General features: G+C 47.9%; 1 protein-coding gene across 4 annotated transcripts in view; it reads left to right on the top strand.

Moving 5' to 3' along the window:
• KMT2E (lysine methyltransferase 2E (inactive)) overlaps positions 1–18254 on the top strand; it is a 2077373-nt gene that overhangs the window by 1315234 nt on the left and 743885 nt on the right. The gene's annotated exons all lie outside the window — the stretch shown is intronic.

Here is an 18254-nt window from a genome sequence, read left to right as displayed (position 1 = left end):
GCATGTCAGTCAACATGACGCAGGACCGCCCATCCCCTTCAGACTCTGAAGGGGGTGGGCGGTCCGACGTCATGCTGTCTGACATGATTGTCAGTTCTCCCTCGGCGTCTTTGAACTTAAGTAAGTGCAGAGACACCGAGGGAGCTGCGGGCGCGGGTGGGGGGGCAACGCCCCAGCGCCCTAATGGACGAACCGCCCCTGCCCTTAAGTACCCTAGGAAAAGGGTTGGAATGACTCTGGGGTCCTTCCCAGAAGAGGGGCTGGACAGAGTGGAGGATACTCCTATGTCCTTTTTCCAGTTTCACGCCAGAGCGGAAGCCAAGGGCTCCTTGAACTGGCTCAAACTGAAGTATGCAAGGAGGGCACCAAATATGCCCTTCGAAGCATTCTGGTGGAGCTGGCAAGCGCCCCCACCTCAGCCCAATACACTAAGTCCTGTCTGGGAGGTGGGCACAGCTTCCTGTGACAGGAAACCTATTATTCTACCTTCCCTTGCTCGAGCTTGGCTCAGTAGCAGGAGGCCAAAATTGTGTCTGTGGTGGGCAGCAGCACTGACTTGCTGTCAGACCCTGAAAGGCTGTTACCGGTAGTACAGGTGGGTACCCCCCCATTAATGGGATTATACTTCCAACACTTTAATCTGTGTTGGGGTAGGATTCCAACATGTTTGCTATCAAACATGGTCGGGTTCAATGCAGCCACTATATCGGTAGACATCTCGTAATGACTGATGTCCAATATATGTGTTAAAATGGCTGACTGCGCTTACAAAGCCTGGAGAATCGACTTTGTGGTTTGTATGAGGTGTCCTTCTCATGTAGGGGCACCCTCACACTTATAACCAAGCACCCTGCCCTCAGGACTGAAGAGCCTGCCATATGGGTGACTTATAAGTTTTAAGTGTAATGATCCCAGATATAAAGACATCTTTTGTGAGAGGTGCAAGCCCCAACTCACACAGGCTGCAGTGGCAGGCCTGTAGTCACAGTCAAGTGGAGTCCCATGGGTGGAACAACACATGTTGCAGCCCATGGGAGAACCCCTGGTGGACCTATGCCCTGGGTACCTCTACCATATACTAGGGAATTACAAGGGTATACCAGTGGCCAATTGGGGATGTACATAAGTGCATACCATGCTCAATTTAGGGAGAAAGCACAGTAACTGGGTTGTGATTAGCAGGATTCCAGTCAGACTAGTCAAAAACATACTGATACCAAGCAAGAAGTGTGAGTAACCATGAAAGCAGATCCTACTTTCCTACACTTATTGTGAATAGAGTTCTTAAAGGTCTTGTAAATGTGTTTCCCCCTCTCCTTTCTTTATGCCTCAGTGGGACCTTGATTTAGTTTTGTGTGCTCCTTTCGAGCCTCTTCATACTTGTCCCCTCCAGCTGCTCAAAATCAAGACAGCCTTTTTTAGTGGCAATAACATCCACCTGGAGGGTGAGTGAGCTGCAGGCTTTATCATTGAAGCCTCCATTCCTTCTGTTTTGCCAGACAAATTGGTGCTTCGCACTAGGGCCTCTTTCTTGCCGAAAGTGGTAACACCATTCCATGTGGGCCAATCCGTCACGTTCCCCACTTTCTACTGTCCTCCACGACGGTTAAAAGAAGAGGAGCAACGCGACAGTCTGGTCCAAAAAACAGCATTGCTGTTCTGCCTTAACCGTACACGAGATCCGGGTGTACAACCAACTCTTCTTGGGGCATGTTGGAGCGAGGAAGGGTCAAGTGCTCCAGAAACTAACCATTTAGCGCTGGGTCGCTCTTAGTATTAAAATCTGCTACACACTGGCCAAGAAGCAGCCCCCTGAGGACTTAAGGGCTTATTTCACCAAAGCTAAAGCTCCTACCACTGCAATAGCATGTGGAGTCTCAAGTCATGGACATCTGTCATGCAGCAACATTGGTATCCCTGCACATGTTTACCATATAGTACTGCCTGGACAGTCAGGTCATCAGGGACAGGCACTTCGTCCATTCAGTCCTGTAGGACTTTTTAGTTTAGAATTTATTTGTCTACAGCCCACCACTGGGGATGGCATTGCTTGGGTATCTATTCAAAGTTAAGGATCTGAAGCTAGATGCATCTGACAGATGACCAAGTTACTTACCTTCAATAACGCATTATCTGGTGGAGGCAAGATCTAGCTGCAGATTCCTTATCAACCCACCCATCCTCCATGCTCTGTGGACAGTTTTCTATGGTCAGGGTTGATCTCTTTCAAGGCCCTAGTTTGGAGACATCAGTGTCAGTGCACTGCAGGGCTCTGCACACCTTGAGTGGAAGGTCGTGAAAAGTAACTGACATCAGTGCTCCGAGATGGCTCCTGTAGGACACTGACTCAGTGTATAGTGTCCACCTATGGGGAGGCACTGTGTACTGAGTCCAGGCAACCCCTAGTGATAGTGTGTAGGTCCCTGATAACCAAAGCTCTCAATGGGTAGCTGTGGAGAGCTTCTAAGGCTTATCCAGAAGGTTGTAAAGCGGGTGCATTTACCACACAGTCAGTCGGTAAGCCATCACACAAGAAAGAACCTCACAGGTGTTTATAAAAAATACTGTACTATTTATTAACACAACACTAAGAACTAACTTGGTATATCTCCTACCCCGAGATATCAAATTCATTCACATAAGAAATACTTCAAAAACCGGTAAGTAGCATAGAAAAGCACATGGGCTCCTATTGGGGGGGGGGGAGGGGGGGCAAACCATATACTGTGAAAGTGGTATGTGAGGTAAGTACCAAAGCAAGGCTGATACCAAAGGATGAAGGAGCCCAGTGGAAGCACGAAACTACTAAAGGTGAGTAGCTAAGGTCCCCAAGGTGCCTGGGTGCAGAGTGGTTACGCTGGGTCAAACATCCGTAGCATAACATAGGGTAAGTCACGGTCGGTATTTTCTTGTTTCAGGACCCTTTTTCATGATATCATGCAACTAACACTGGAATCGGTGTAGTTGCATGATTCCAACATGTTTGATACCATCCATGACCATGTTCGGAGCAGCCATTTTGTTGTTGAACATCTCGAATTGCCAGTGTCCACTACATACTTTAAAATCTCTGCCCCGCACTTACCAAGCCCAGAGAATGGAGTCCGGGGTTTGTAGGGGTACCCCTGCTCGTGCAGGGTTACCCACACACTTAGAACCATGCGCCCTGCCCTTGGACAGAAGGGCCTGCCTTAGGGATGAATTATAGGTTTAAAGTGCAGTGACCGGTATATAAGGAGAACCTTATATCTAAAATAAAAGGTGCATGCACCATTTCACGCTGACTACGATAGCAGCTCTGCAGAAACAGTTCGCATGAACTCCCATGGGTTGCACAATGCATGCTGCAGCCCATGAGAGACCCCTCATGTGCCAATTCCCTGGGTACCTCAGTACCATAAACTAGGGACTTACAGTAGTACCCCAGTATGCCAATTGCGGGGTGTACAAAGTACATACCAGCAAATTTAGAGGAGGGAGTATAGGAAGCGGGCTCTGTATATACTATACCAAAGTAAGGTATAGTGTGCACAGGGTCCAGGGAGTCCCCAGAGGTATAGCAGAGGCTAAATTAGACAAGTACTAATAGTTCTCTTTGTGGTAGTGTGGGCGAACCGTTAGACTTATCCAGAGGGTGTGTTAAGCATTTATTGTATTCACTCAATCAAGGACTGATTACACACGCTCAGAGACCGAATCCTGACCAATTGGGTAAGTATAAAAAAGGTTTATTTATGTTTTATTTCTAGAACCAAGCAGGACCTGATATAGGTAGGTAAAATGTACTTGCAATTGCAAAACTTTGCAAGGCAATGCTATTGGAAATAGATTTGCAATTGTTACAGGTTTGCATTTTTCAGTCGTTACAGGTTTGTACATGCTTTTAAAACAGTTTAAAGTGCATAGAATTTACTTTTTATTACTTTTGTGTTACTTTTTGATTACATTGACTACTCTGGGTGATATGCCTAGATATCCCACCGTGGATCTTACAATGCAAAGGTAAGTAAGACTTTTTCAAGTTCAAGATACAGTTCCTTTTCTCTCACACAAACAGAGGTCAACACTTAGACATTTTTTGAAACAGAAAACTCGTAACATTGGTTACTCCAGTATTGGAGCTTTCATAGATTCACTTGCCTGAATCATTCCCCGTCGTCGAGACGGGAGTCTCCGGTACATAAAAAAGCATTGCTTAGTAGTATAGCATACTGAAAAAAGGCCTAGGCCCATTTTCCTTTGCAACCCATAACCTTCGTTATGTAAAAAAGGACTAAACTTGTGTCTGAACCAATCAGAGCCTCTCACCCTCTAGAACCCTCCTGAGAGATCCTTCTGCCCCTCAGATTTTCGTGCAGTTGTGCAATAACACTCTTTGTGCTAAATCCGAGGTGAGCCTCTCAGGGGAGGAGGGTGGGTTGCATGTGAATCTATGAAAGCTCCAATACTGGAGAACTACAGTTACAGGTAAGTAACTTGATTTCTTACTCCAGTATTGGAGCTTTCATAGATTCACATGCCTGAATCAGAATAGCGAGCAGTATATAAATGCACATTTTTTGTTACCCAAGACCTGAAACAAGGGAACATATATAGTGTGATAAAAACGGTATCTCTACACCAAAACACACATATCAAAAACACTTTGCAAATTGCATCCAATGCAATAAACAACAATAAAATGTGCAAATGTAGATAATAAAGGAAGGAGGGATGGTAAAGAAGGCTCACCGTTACTGGATAAGGTTCCTCAGCACCGCTTCTCCCACCGCCACATCTCTTCCTGTGTCTGCATCCAAGCAATAATGCCTGGTGAAGGTGTGCGTACTCGCCCAGGTTGCTGCCCTGCAGATATCCTGGATCGGCACTCCCGCAAATAAAGCAGTTGTGAAGACTTGCGGAAAGGCTTAGTTTTTTGCAAATAGAACCTTAGACAGCGTTGGACATCCAGCAAGTGGAGGGATTTTTCTGCCGCTGTTGTTGGTCGAGGAAAGAATCGTTTGAGAATTAGAGGCTCATTTAAATGAAAATCAGTTGGTACTTTTGGAATGAGTTTTGGATTAGTCCTGAGTATCATTCTGTCCTCTTTGAATTGTAAGAAAGGGTCTTGGATCGCTAACACTTTGTCCCAAAGGAAGAAAACAAGTTACTTACCTGTAACTGTAGTTCTCCAGTATTGGAGCTTTCATAGATTCACATGCCTGAATCATTCCCCGTCGTCGAGACGGGAGTCTCCGGTACATAAAAAAGCATTGCTTAGTAGTATAGCATACTGAAAAAAGGCCTAGGCCCATTTTCCTTTGCAACCCATAACCTTCGTTATGTAAAAAAGGACTAAACTTGTGTCTGAACCAATCAGAGCCTCTCACCCTCTAGAACCCTCCTGAGAGAGCCTTCTGCCCCTCAGATTTTCTACCGCACGTTGTGCTAGGGAGTCTCCTTTGAGCTCTGCTCAAATTCTACAGTTTGGTTCTAGATTGAAGAATTTATTCAACTGGTTTTTCATCACCAACTTCTGGAGAATGGCGGACAAGGAGAAGAAGGGTTTATTTAGAGCCTGCGCCACCTGTTCAAAGAAAAGGTTATATACAGACGACCCTCATAAGGATTGCATATACTGCCTTTACCCACACCATCAGGCAAAGGAATGTAAGGTATGTCGTACCTTTTCTAATAAAACACTGAGGGATCGTGAAGGAAGGTTGTTAATTTGGCTCCAAAAACTTAAGACCAGAAAGGACGTCTTGTCTAGTGACAGTGATGAGGCGTCAACAACTTCAAGGAGATCTCAGAAAAGAGAAAGATCTCCTCAGGCTCATACCTCAGGGGAAAGACCTAAGAAGGCTCTTAAAAAGATCACTACTGGGTCTTCAGAGCGCAGTCCCTCAAAATCTCCTCAAAGTATACAAAAGGAGAGCAAGGGTCATGCTTCAGGGGTAAAACATTCTAAGAGGACGAGTTCAGAGGCTTCAAAATCACCCCTTAAAATTAAGCATTCAATTAAGAAGCCAGCCTCTACATCTCCTGAAGATAAATTAGGAAAATATACGTCGTCGACGGGATCGTCGACGAAGAAAGTAGCGTTGTTGATAAAGAAAAGTGAGGTAAAAATCACTATTAAACCTTTAACCTCGTCGACGATGGCGTCGTCGACGGCAGTGTCGACGACGAGAGCGTCGACGACGACGACATCGACGACCACTATTACGACGTCAACAGGATCGTCGACGACAGTGACAACAGGATCATCGACGACGGCAACAACGACGGTAACAGCAGCGTCAACGGCAGCATTGGTGACGACGGTGTCGTCGGCGATTTCGACGGCAATCTTGTCGACGGGCTCGTCGACGAGAGAAAAAACCCCAGAAAAACAGGATTTGACCAGGAAGAGGAAGATTACCCCAGATAAGCTTCTCCAAGCACCTCTAGTTCCATCCCACTTGCTAGAGGAAGAAGACTCACAGGAGGAGGATAATGATGGTCCTTTTGGTTACGCCAGTATCCCTTCACAATTACATGTTAAATGTCAGGAAGATGACTGGGAAGATGAATATGGGGGGATCAAGATCGTCCCCAGCAACACTAAGAAATGGTGAGTGTTCCATCTTCACTGCTGACGGATTTGCAGTTTATGTTGGATGACTATAAAAGGAGGCATCCTTCACCTCATTCTTCCCAAAGGATGCCAGTAACTACATCACACTCTGTTCCATGTACGCCTGTGCGAAGGCAAGTGGTTCCTGAGTCCTTGCCTATATCACCATAACCACATCCGGCTCCAGAGACCTCTGATGATGATGAACAGGAAGAGGGGGAGATAACAGACCCTAGTAAAGAATGGGATGATTATCTTATTCTGTCCCCTTCATCTCCTTCACCGGGAACTGTCGACTCTCCTCCGGAGGACATCGGGGGGTTTCATAATCTAATGGAGAGAGTTGCACAGAGATTTGCGCTCACCATGTCATCGGACAAAACAGAGTGCTTCTTATATGATTTCAAGGAGCCGTTTCGCAAGACAGTTCGATCTCTCCCGATTGTTAGTCATTTATGGGAAGAAGGTCTCAAGGTCATGGAGACACCGGCAACGGTTACTCCAGCACTAGCTAGACTGGACAATAAATATAAAGCGCCCTCGGACGCTCCAGTTTGTCTACTAGGTCACCCCAAGCCGGATTCAGTCATAACCCAGGCGGCTCAGCAAAAATCAAGGAATCCGTCAGCTCCAATCTCAACACCTCCCAACAGAGAGGGTAGGCGTCGGACAATGCAGGAAAGAGGTTTTCTTCCATGTCTGCCCTTTTAGTTAAGGCGGCGAATGCCCTGGCCATCCTGGGCAGGTATGATAGGCAAATGTGGTGCGACCTATCCCCTTACATAGACAGCATTCCTGAGGCTGACAGGCAGGAAGCTAGAAAAATTCTCCAAGAAGGCGAAAGGACTTCGGCTGAAGTCATAGATTTCGCAATGGACATTGCGACCACGGCCTTCAGATCTTTGGGGGGAGCTGCAGTCTTACGCCATCAAGGATGGCTGAGAGCAACAGCTTTTAGGCCCGAAGTCCAGAATAAGATTTTGGACCTTCCCTTCAATGGAGAAAATTTGTTTGGGAAGCACATTGACGAGGCCTTGCAGAGTATCAAAAAAGATACAGAAACGGCGAAATCACTGGGAACATTGCAGTGTAGGAAAGTTCCTTTTCGAGGCTCAAGAGGTAGGGGCCAATCCTCCTATAGAGGGGGTTACCAACAAGGCCGATATACTTCTTACTCCACCTCATCTCAGCCACACCGTCAACAGTATTCGCAGCAACAAAGAGGAGTTTTTACAAAATCTACTCCTAGAGGTCGAGGAGGACGTCAGGGGAAAAGACAATTCCCGTCGACAATGACGATGTTCTGGATCCGGCTACGCATGTTCCTCTAATGTCATATGTTCCCCTGGGTGGAAGAATTTCCTATCATCTTCAAGATTGGCAGCAAATAACTACGGACCAATGGGTCCTCAACATAATACAATTCGGACACATTCTAGAACTTCTACAAACCCCACCTTGTACACTACCAAGACACCTAGAGGTCAAATATTTGCTTCAGATGCGGCGAGAAATTTGGACAATGCTCCGAAAGAGAGCAATAGAACCGGTACCGAATTCCCAGAAAGGAAGGGGATTTTATTCCCGGTTTTTCCTAGTCAAGAAAAATGCTCTCCAATGGCGCCCTATTTTGGACCTCAGATCCCTAAATACTTACCTTAAGGAACAATCCTTCAGAATGATTTCCCTCCAAGATATTCTGCTGCTATTAAACCCAGGAGATCATATGACCAAATTGGACCTACGGGAAGCGTACTTTCATATCCCCCATCTATCCTTCCCACAGGCAGTACCTTCGTTTCATGGTGGCCGGAGAACAGTACCAATTCAAGGTACTGCCTTTTGGCCTGAAGCCCCGAGAATTTTTACGAAATGCCTGGCTCCAGTAGCAGCAGTTCTAAGGAAGCAGAAACACCAAGTATTTCCTTACCTCAACGACTGGTTAGTCAAAGCACCATCAGCAGCGTTGGCCCAGTCGTCAACAAGGGCTTGCGTGGAACTGTTTGCCAGATTGGGTCTGACTTTATACAAAGAAAAGTCATTTCTTCAGCCGACAAGAAATATCACCTTCTTGGGAGCAATTCTAGATACGGAGGTAAACAAAGCGTTCCCCTCCAAGGAAAGACAGCTGGGAATAATATCTCTATCCCAGGCTTTTATAAAAAGAAAGTCTCTTTCAGTACGCAAGTACAAATCATTGCTGGGAACGATGTCATCTTGCATCCCCCTCGTACCATTCTGCAGGCTAAGGATGCATCCATTGCAAGAGCAGCTGGTTCTTCAATGGCATCAGGCGAAAGGATCCTTCGACGATGTACTCAGGGTAACGCCGACCATGGTCCACGCGGTAACATGGTGGACCCGAAAGCGGAACATCTCGCAGGGTCTTTCATTCCTTACTCAACCAGCCCCATTAGTGATTACGACAGATGCGTCCTTGGAAGACCTCCAAGTCAGCGGTCGCTGGAAGTTGCACGAACAGCAAATGCATATCAACCTCTTGGAACTCAGGGCCGTACACTTAGCATTGTTAGCGTTCCTACCAAAGATTCAAGGATCAGCCGTGTTGATAAGAACAGACAACACAACAGCAATGCACTATTTGAACAAACAGGGAGGAACAAGATCACTCTCCCTGTCTCAAGAAGCCCAGTGGATATGGGAATGGGCTCTGCAACACAAAATATCCATTACAGCGGAGCATTTTCCAGGAGATCAGAACATCAAGGCGGATACTCTCAGCAGGCTCAAATCCACCTGCCGCTAATGGGAGATAGACCAAGGGAGTTTAAACTGCATCTTCCAAAGATGGGGAAAACCGACAGTAGACCTCTTCGCAACAATGGAGAACAAAAAATGCCAGTTCTTCTCAAGCTGGCTTCCCCATTGGGGATCTTGGGGGAATGCGTTTTTGATGGCATGGTCAGGCATCTTTGCCTACGCCTTTCCTCCAATTCCCCTCCTGCCGCGGGTTCTTATGAAGATCAAAAAAGAACCATGCAGGATAATCCTGATAGCACCATGGTGGCCCAGGCAACATTGGTTCGCGGAGTTCCTACTACTGTCGGAGGAACGCCCGATTCGCATCCAGCCGATGCCGTCACTCCTGACGATGTTCCAGGGGGAAGTACTTCATCCGGATCCGAAATCGCTGCACTTAGCAGCCTGGCTCCTGAATACTGCGAATTTCAACATCTGAACATCCCAACGGAGTGCAGGGACATACTATCTAGAGCCAGAGCGGACAATACGAACAAAACGTACAGGATGAAGTGGAAGAGATTCTGTTTATGGTGCAAAAGGTGTAACATTCATCCTCTGAACTCGGCAGCACACAAAATTATTCCATACAGCTTGCTTTTGGCAAAGTCTGGTTTGGCTCATGCATCTATAAAGGTACACCTAGCCGCAATATCACGCTACAGAAGGACTGCCTCTGGGCCATCTCTGTGGTCCGCTAGAGTCATCAAACAATTCATGAAGGGATTGTTCCGGGTTTTCCCTCCAATAAAGCCTCCACCACCTCTCTGGCAACTGAACATTGTACTTTGCCAGTTAATGAAGCAGCCCTTCGAACCAATACACAGGGCAGATCTTAAATTCCTGTCGTGGAAAGTTGCGCTTCTCATCGCGCTCACTTCAGCCAGGAGAGTGGGGGAAATACAGGCTCTCACGATCCAAGACCCTTTCTTACAATTCAAAGAGGACAGAATGATACTCAGGACTAATCCAAAACTCATTCCAAAAGTACCAACTGATTTTCATTTAAATGAGCCTCTAATTCTCAAACGATTCTTTCCTCGACCAACAACAGCGGCAGAAAAATCCCTCCACTTGCTGGATGTCCAACGCTGTCTAAAGTTCTATTTGCAAAAAACTAAGCCTTTCCGCAAGTCTTCACAACTGCTTTATTTGCGGGAGTGCCGATCCAGGATATCTGCAGGGCAGCAACCTGGGCGAGTACGCACACCTTCACCAGGCATTATTGCTTGGATGCAGACACAGGAAGAGATGTGGCGGTGGGAGAAGCGGTGCTGAGGAACCTTATCCAGTAACGGTGAGCCTTCTTTACCATCCCTCCTTCCTTTATTATCTACATTTGCACATTTTATTGTTGTTTATTGCATTGGATGCAATTTGCAAAGTGTTTTTGATATGTGTGTTTTGGTGTAGAGATACCGTTTTTATCACACTATATATGTTCCCTTGTTTCAGGTCTTGGGTAACAAAAAATGTGCATTTATTTACTGCTCGCTATTCTGATTCAGGCATGTGAATCTATGAAAGCTCCAATACTGGAGTAAGAAATCAAGTTACTTACCTGTAACTGTAGTTCTCCAGTATTGGAGCTTTCATAGATTCACATGCAACCCACCCTCCTCCCCTGAGAGGCTCACCTCGGATTTAGCACAAAGAGTGTTATTGCACAACTGCACGAAAATCTGAGGGGCAGAAGGATCTCTCAGGAGGGTTCTAGAGGGTGAGAGGCTCTGATTGGTTCAGACACAAGTTTAGTCCTTTTTTACATAACGAAGGTTATGGGTTGCAAAGGAAAATGGGCCTAGGCCTTTTTTCAGTATGCTATACTACTAAGCAATGCTTTTTTATGTACCGGAGACTCCCGTCTCGACGACGGGGAATGATTCAGGCATGTGAATCTATGAAAGCTCCAATACTGGAGAACTACAGTTACAGGTAAGTAACTTGTTTTCTTCCTTTGGGACAAAGAGTGTTAGCGGTTTACAGGTAAGTAAACGACTTACGAATATGAGTTTTGGGGTTTAGGACCAAGATTCCCAAAGGTCCAGTTAGACACTCAAATTGCACCACCAGCGGCACTGGGGCAGCCGGGTGCAGAGTGCAGGGGCCTAATGTTTGCCAATGGGGCCTTCGGTTAGCGTCTGCTTGTGAGCAGGCCACTTGGCTGTGGGAGCAAAGCTCCTGGGGTTAGGATTACCACTGCAGGGGCTAATAATCAGCTCAGGAGCTGCACCACCAGCGACACAGGGGCGGCTGGGTGCAGAGTGCCATGGAGACGTCGGGGACTCTGGATTTTAATGAAGATCTCCTGTTCGGAAAAGATGCTGCAGACCACCTCGGCCAGGGAGGCTTCCTGAAGGCGACCACCGGCTGGTGAGGTAATATGGGTTTTTGGGTGATGACTGGACACCGTCATTGGGCCACCCAAGGTCGTGGGGCATTGGATGCAGTGCTGTCTTTTGGTGTGGGTTCTTCTTACCAGCTCCGGTCGTGATCGGGGGGACCCTTCAGGTTGAGGCTGCAGGCAGTGGTCTGAAGCTTGAAGGAGGTCAGGGATCACCAGATCCTACCTCCGGATTTCTGGAGAGACCTCCTCGTGGTTTGGACCAATCAAACTCGGGCCGCGGGCATCGGGTGTAGAGTGATGCAGACAGAAACGTTTTAAGGCATGGCCAAAGTGGGTCTGGCCCAGGGCCCCAGCCTTTCAGGGGTCCCCCTGATAGAGCCAGCTCCGTTCTGCAAAGTCTTGCCCTGATGACCTTGAATGATTCTTAAAACAGATTGTTGTAAATACTGTTTCCCTTTAATTTATTTTTATCGTGAGTGATGTGTGAGAGTCTATTAAACATTTTGCAGAGAAAAGTTGTGTTTGTTTCATGTTACATCCGAAAAAAGTTTGTTTTAGATCAAAACAGGAACTCACATATAAGAAAGTGGAGGGCGTCACAGAGATTATATGCAGAAATATTAGTGAGCTGCTGCTGTATTAAAATACTGAAAACACATCACCATCCCTGAATATTAGATGTAACAACTTTAGAATTTGGACAAATGTGCCTATGCACTGTCAGTGAGTGGCCTGGCCAGAGAAGGCATCAAAGACCTGAAATTGGACCATAAATTCAAAGCTGTTCCAAACAGGAGCCCCCCCAAAAAGTTCGGCCCAGGACCCCCAAAACCCTTAAGATGTCCCTGGATGCAGAACCACAGAGCCACCTAGATCCGGGTCCTGGTCTTGGAGTCTTTGTTCAGCAAATCCGGTGCTCAAGGAAGATAGTCTGTAAGTGGAGGGCAGGGCAGGTCTCTGAGGAGGCAAGGTTCAGGGTTGTCGCTAAATACTAAATTGAAGGGTGGTACAGGGGGTGTAGGTCGGGACCAATGGGTCCCTTCCTTGGGGTGAGTACACAACCTATTATGTAACCCTCCAGTGGGAGGAGGGCATGAGCCTCTTCCTAATTGGTTAGGTCCCTCCATCTCCAAGATGAAGGGGACTGAGATGTGTGCTTCACCTCACCGCCCCTTCTGAAGGGGGGAATCGGCAAAGGTGGGCATACCTCTCCTCCAAGCTCGATTTTCCCACCGATTCTCCTGCCCAAAGTGGGTGTCTGAACCGGTGGGAGCCAGTTGCTGGGGGCAGCACACGTAGCGACAGCTTACAAATTCGGCAGGCCTTTGAAGCTTCCTCTTTCGGGGGCCCAGCCCATCCTGGGGGAGGAGACATGACACCTCCTCCCAGGATGGGCTCTGTCTCTGGACCCAGAGAGCGTAGGCTCTCCCCAGGGGTCCAGAAACCTGTCTTGTGGTGGCAAATGGCGGTCAGCCATTTAGGAACCATTCAGGAACCAACACGAATATGAGTTTTGGGGTTTAGGACCAAGATTCCCAAAGGTCCATTTAGGCACTCAAATTGCACCACCAGCGGCACTGGGGCAGCCGGGTGCAGAGTGCAGGGGCCTAATGTTTGCCAATGGGGCCTTCGGTTAGCGTCTGCTTGTGAGCAGGCCACTTGGCTGTGGGAGCAAAGCTCCTGGGGTTAGGATTACCACTGCAGGGACTAATAATCAGCTCAGGAGCTGCACCACCAGCGGCACAGGGGCGGCTGGGTGCAGAGTGCCATGGAGACGTCGGGGACTCTGGATTTTAATGAAGATCTCATGTTCGGAAAAGATGCTGCAGACCACCTCGGCCAGGGAGGCTTCCTGAAGGCGACCACCGGCTGGTGAGGTAATATGGGTTTTTGGGTGATGACTGGACACAGTCATTGGGCCACCCAAGGTCGTGGGGCATTGGATGCAGTGCTGTCTTTTGGTGTGGGTTCTTCTTACCAGCTCCGGTCGTGATCGGGGGGACCCTTCAGGTTGAGGCTGCAGGCATTGGTCTGAAGCTTGAAGGAGGTCGGAGATCACCAGATCCTAGCTCCGGATTTCTGGAGAGACCTCCTCGTAGTTTGGACCAATCAAACTCGGCCCACGGGCATCGGGTGTAGAGTGATGCAGACAGAAACGTTTTAAGGCATGGCCAAAGTGGGCTCTGGCCCAGGGTCCCAGCCTTTCAGGGGTTCCCCTGATAGAGCCAGCTCAGTTCTGCAAAGTCTTGCCCTGATGACCTTGAATGATTCTTAAAACAGATTGTTGTAAATACTGTTTCCCTTTAATTTATTTTTATCGTGAGTGATGTGTGAGAGTCTATTAAACATTTTGCAGAGAAAAGTTGTTTGTTTCATGTTACATCCGAAAAAAGTTTGTTTTAGATCAAAACAGGAACTCACATATAAGAAAGTGGAGGGCGTCACAGAGATTATATGCAGAAATATTAGTGAGCTGCTGCTGTATAAAAATACTGAAAACACGTCACCATCCCTGAATATTAGATGTAACAACTTTAGAATTTGGACAAATGTGCCTATGCACTGTCAGTGAGTGGCCTGGCCAGAGAAGGCATCAAAGACCTGAAATTGGACCATAAATTCAAAGCTGTTCCAAACAGGGGCCCCACCAAAAAGTTCGGCCCAGGACCCCCAAAACCCTTAAGATGTCCCTGGATGCAGAACCACAGAGCCGCCTAGATCCGGGTCCTGGTCTTGGAGTCTTTGTTCAGCAAATCCGGTGCTCAAGGAAGATAGTCTGTAAGTGGAGGGCAGGGCAGGTCCTCTTGGCTCTGGGAGGCTGCTAAACCCGCTGGGGTTTCCGATGTAAGTAGGTCGGAGTCGGGCCAGGCCGGTAGGGCTGAGGGCAAAGCAGTCGGTGTCCCCTCCTTCCTGGGCCAGCACGGCTCTGTTCCTTCTTTCTTTTTCGTATCTGAGGAGGCAAGGTTCAGGGTTGTCGCTAAATACTAAATTGAAGGGTGGTACAGGGGGTGTAGGTCGGGACCAATGGGTCCCTTCCTTGGGGTGAGTACACAACCTATTATGTAACCCTCCAGTGGGAGGAGGGCATGAGCCTCTTCCTAATTGGTTAGGTCCCTCCATCTCCAAGATGAAGGGGACTGAGATGTGTGCTTCACCTCACTGCCCCTTCTGAAGGGGGGAATCGGCAAAGGTGGGCATACCTCCCCTCCAAGCTCGATTTTCCCGCCGATTCTCCTGCCCAAAGTGGGTGTCTGTACCGGTGGGAGCCAGTTGCTGGGGGCAGCACACGTAGGGACAGCTTACAAATTCGGCAGGCCTTTGAAGCTTCCTCTTTCGGGGGCCCAGCCCATCCTGGGGGAGGAGACATGACACCTCCTCCCAGGATGGGCTCTGTCTCTGGACCCAGAGAGCGTAGGCTCTCCCCAGGGGTCCAGAAACCTGTCTTGTGGTGGCAAATGGCGGTCAGCCATTCAGGAACCACACCAGGGCTGGTTGTTTTTCAGGGGCATCTCTAAGATGCCCTTGTGTGCATTTTACATTAAATTCCACACTGGCGTTAGTGTGGCTTTAGTGTGCTGAGAAGTTTGCTACCAAACTTCCTAGTTGTCATTAAAGCCATTATGGAGCTGTGCAGTTTGTAATGACCAACTCCCAGACCAAATACTCTTTAAGGCTTTACTGCACTTTCAATGTCTAAGAATGGACTTAGACACTGTAGGGGTACAGTGCTCATGCAACTGCACCCTCACCTGTGGTCTAGTGCACCCTGCTAGAGCGGTGGTTTACCTAGGCCACAGGAGTGGATTGCAGGCATGGTACACAGGGGTGTGTGCCATGTTGACTCTTCATTTTTCTCTGCACCAAAACACGCAGCCTGTACAATAGGTGCTGCAGCCCCTAGAGGCCTTTCCTGGTCACAGTGCCCTTGGTACCCATGGTAACTTTTATAAGGGGCTTGCCTGTGGCCAGAAATGTGCCAGTTGTGGGTACAAAGGTACAACATTGGGAAAGAACACAGGCCTTGAAAACCTGATTAGCAGGGACCCAGGGCACACCAAGTCAAAGTGCATCATGTGTCAGGGAAGAAGTTGGGGGTAACCATGCAAAAAGGGGCACTTTCCGACAGAGAGCACTGTCACTGGAGTCCTGGTTAGCAGGATCCCAGTGAACTACAGTCAAAACACACTGACACCAGGCAAAAAGTGAGGGTTTCTATACCAGAAAAATCCTACTTTCCTTACATGTACACAGGGCTTATCCTGCAGACAGTTTCCCGCCCTCGTCGGGAGACATGTGAACGACTCCCAGGAAAGGACACAATAGGGACATGCATGGGAGAGAGGCACCTCCCTCCTGCAGGAAGCCACACAGGTGTTAGCCCAAAAGGTGAGCTTCAAAGGAAAAGCAGCCTTTGAAGGGCAAATGGGTAACACTTGGAAAGGGGCTACTCTATTATTTAGGCATACAGCCCGGCACGGGGGACAGTAGAGAAGAAGTCAGTTGTCAAGCCGTTTTTTCCATGTGTATGTAGCCTCTTGGTAGCTACACCTCTGGGTGTTGGCTAGGGAGCTCTCAGTTTTGAGAGATGGGTCTCGCCATCTTGGGAGTGGACAGAATGGTGCATCCTTGGATATCCAGATGCTACACTTGGCATCAGGTGGGAGGGAACCTGGTAGCCCATTGGCTACCAATCGCATCCTACCCTGAGCATATTTTCTGCTGATAATTCGAGAACCCCTGGCACCCAGAACTCTGGCTTGCAAGGACTGCCTTGCTGCACTGAGGCTCGGGAAAAGAGAGGGGGCACAGCCGAAGACTGCACCTGCTAGACCTGGTGGCCAGCAGAGAGAGGGACTGTGCCTGCCATGTCCTGCTCAGGGAGAAGCCGTCTCCAGATCCCAGTCAAGTCAAGAGAACTCCACTGGGACTCAACAGCTGAAGAAGCCTACTGGGGTAATTAGGTAGCTTATCGTCTTCAAGTCACTATCACCTCCGCCGTGCAGGACCATGGACAAGGACCCGATGCACAGAGTTACACCCGCGTTTGCTGAGCCTCAGAGTGCGGTCTTAGAGCTACTGGATCCCTAAGAAGCTGAGTAATTGACTCAGGAAGGATTGGCCTGTGACCACTACAACGGGCAACTAGCAGTAAATTGGCGACTAGACTTAAACTAGACCGAAGAGTAATTTGTGGGAAATTTACCCTGCCCCTAGGACCCCCCCTCACCAACTTTGTGGACCAAGGAATCCCTTCAGAAAGACCACATCCACCACGTTCCATCCACAGCACCCTTAGAGCATCTTCAGCATCCTTCATCCCTTGCATCAGGAGCACTCCCATAGAAATCCATTGCAACGCAGATAAAGTACCTGCAACTGCTGAAAGACTGCTTTACCTGTGAAGGTAACTGTTCTTTACGGCCTTGCTGGTCCCCCGGACTAGCTTCCTGTCAGACTTGGTCGCTCCAAGTACTTCTAATCAACTGCAGTGACACCTGCGTTTTCCTTGAAAAAATTTCTAACTGTCATAATCATTGACTTTGCCAAGGTTTGTTCGAGGTTGAGTGACATTGCACTGATGTATTATTGCTTGTAAAATCTATATCTCTAGAATAATCCGGTGGATCTTTTTCGTTCTAGTGACTTAATTCTTATAAAAATACCACCTATTTTTATAAATTGGTGTTGGTTTTCTTGAGTGTCCTGTCAATTTTTTCTTAAGTTGTTTTGTGGCTGATTAAATGCTTAACACGTGTCCCTCTGTGTAAGCATTGCCATAGCTAGCGAGGGTTGAGCTGACGGTTTTCTAGATGAAACCAATTGGACCTAAAAGGTTTGGTAAGTGTATTACACCCCATTTTCTCACACTCCTCCAGACGATGGCCCACCTGTTGTCATTCAGATTTTCCATCAACATGCTTAAGTCACACTTGGCTCCTTCAAAACAGCTCCACTTAATTGAAGCCATCCTGAATACTGTGTTTTTCCAATCCATGCACTTGCCTCAACATCTCAAGTACATTCAGGCTATTATCTCGATATTTCAACATGCAGCCTGGGTCTCAGTGAGGACGGCTGTCAGACTTCTTGTCCACCTCTTAGACTCTTCTTTTATTATTGATTATTGTGAATCCCGCCATGCTGGCTCGACAGTGGGAAGTGAAATCACAGTGGGCTCAGCACTAAAGTGATCTGTCACATTTCATCCAGGTGTCAAAGGACCCTTCAAAGGATCTGCAGTGGTAGCTGCTTGATTGCAAATGGACCATGGCGACCTTTTCCCTTCCCCAGCCAGAACTAACCGTTGTGACTGATGCATCGTTACTGCATTGGTGGGGTAATCTGAGACAGGTGGTGCTCAAAGGACTCTGGTCTCCAGCAGAAGCCTGCCTCCATATCAGCTTGTTGAAGTTGGGTGGTGTGCTTTGCAATGAAGGTGTTTATCCCGATCATCTAAGGGGAACAGGTGCAGATGCTCACAGACACCACGGCCGCCTTGTGAGCCTTGTGAGACTGCAATGAACAGGGCGGTGTGGGGTTGTATGCCCT

Source organism: Triturus cristatus, chromosome 4_1 (genome assembly GCF_964204655.1).
Source record: "Triturus cristatus chromosome 4_1, aTriCri1.1, whole genome shotgun sequence".
NCBI lineage: Eukaryota > Metazoa > Chordata > Amphibia > Caudata > Salamandridae > Triturus > Triturus cristatus.
This window is presented reverse-complemented; position numbering and strand designations above follow the sequence as displayed.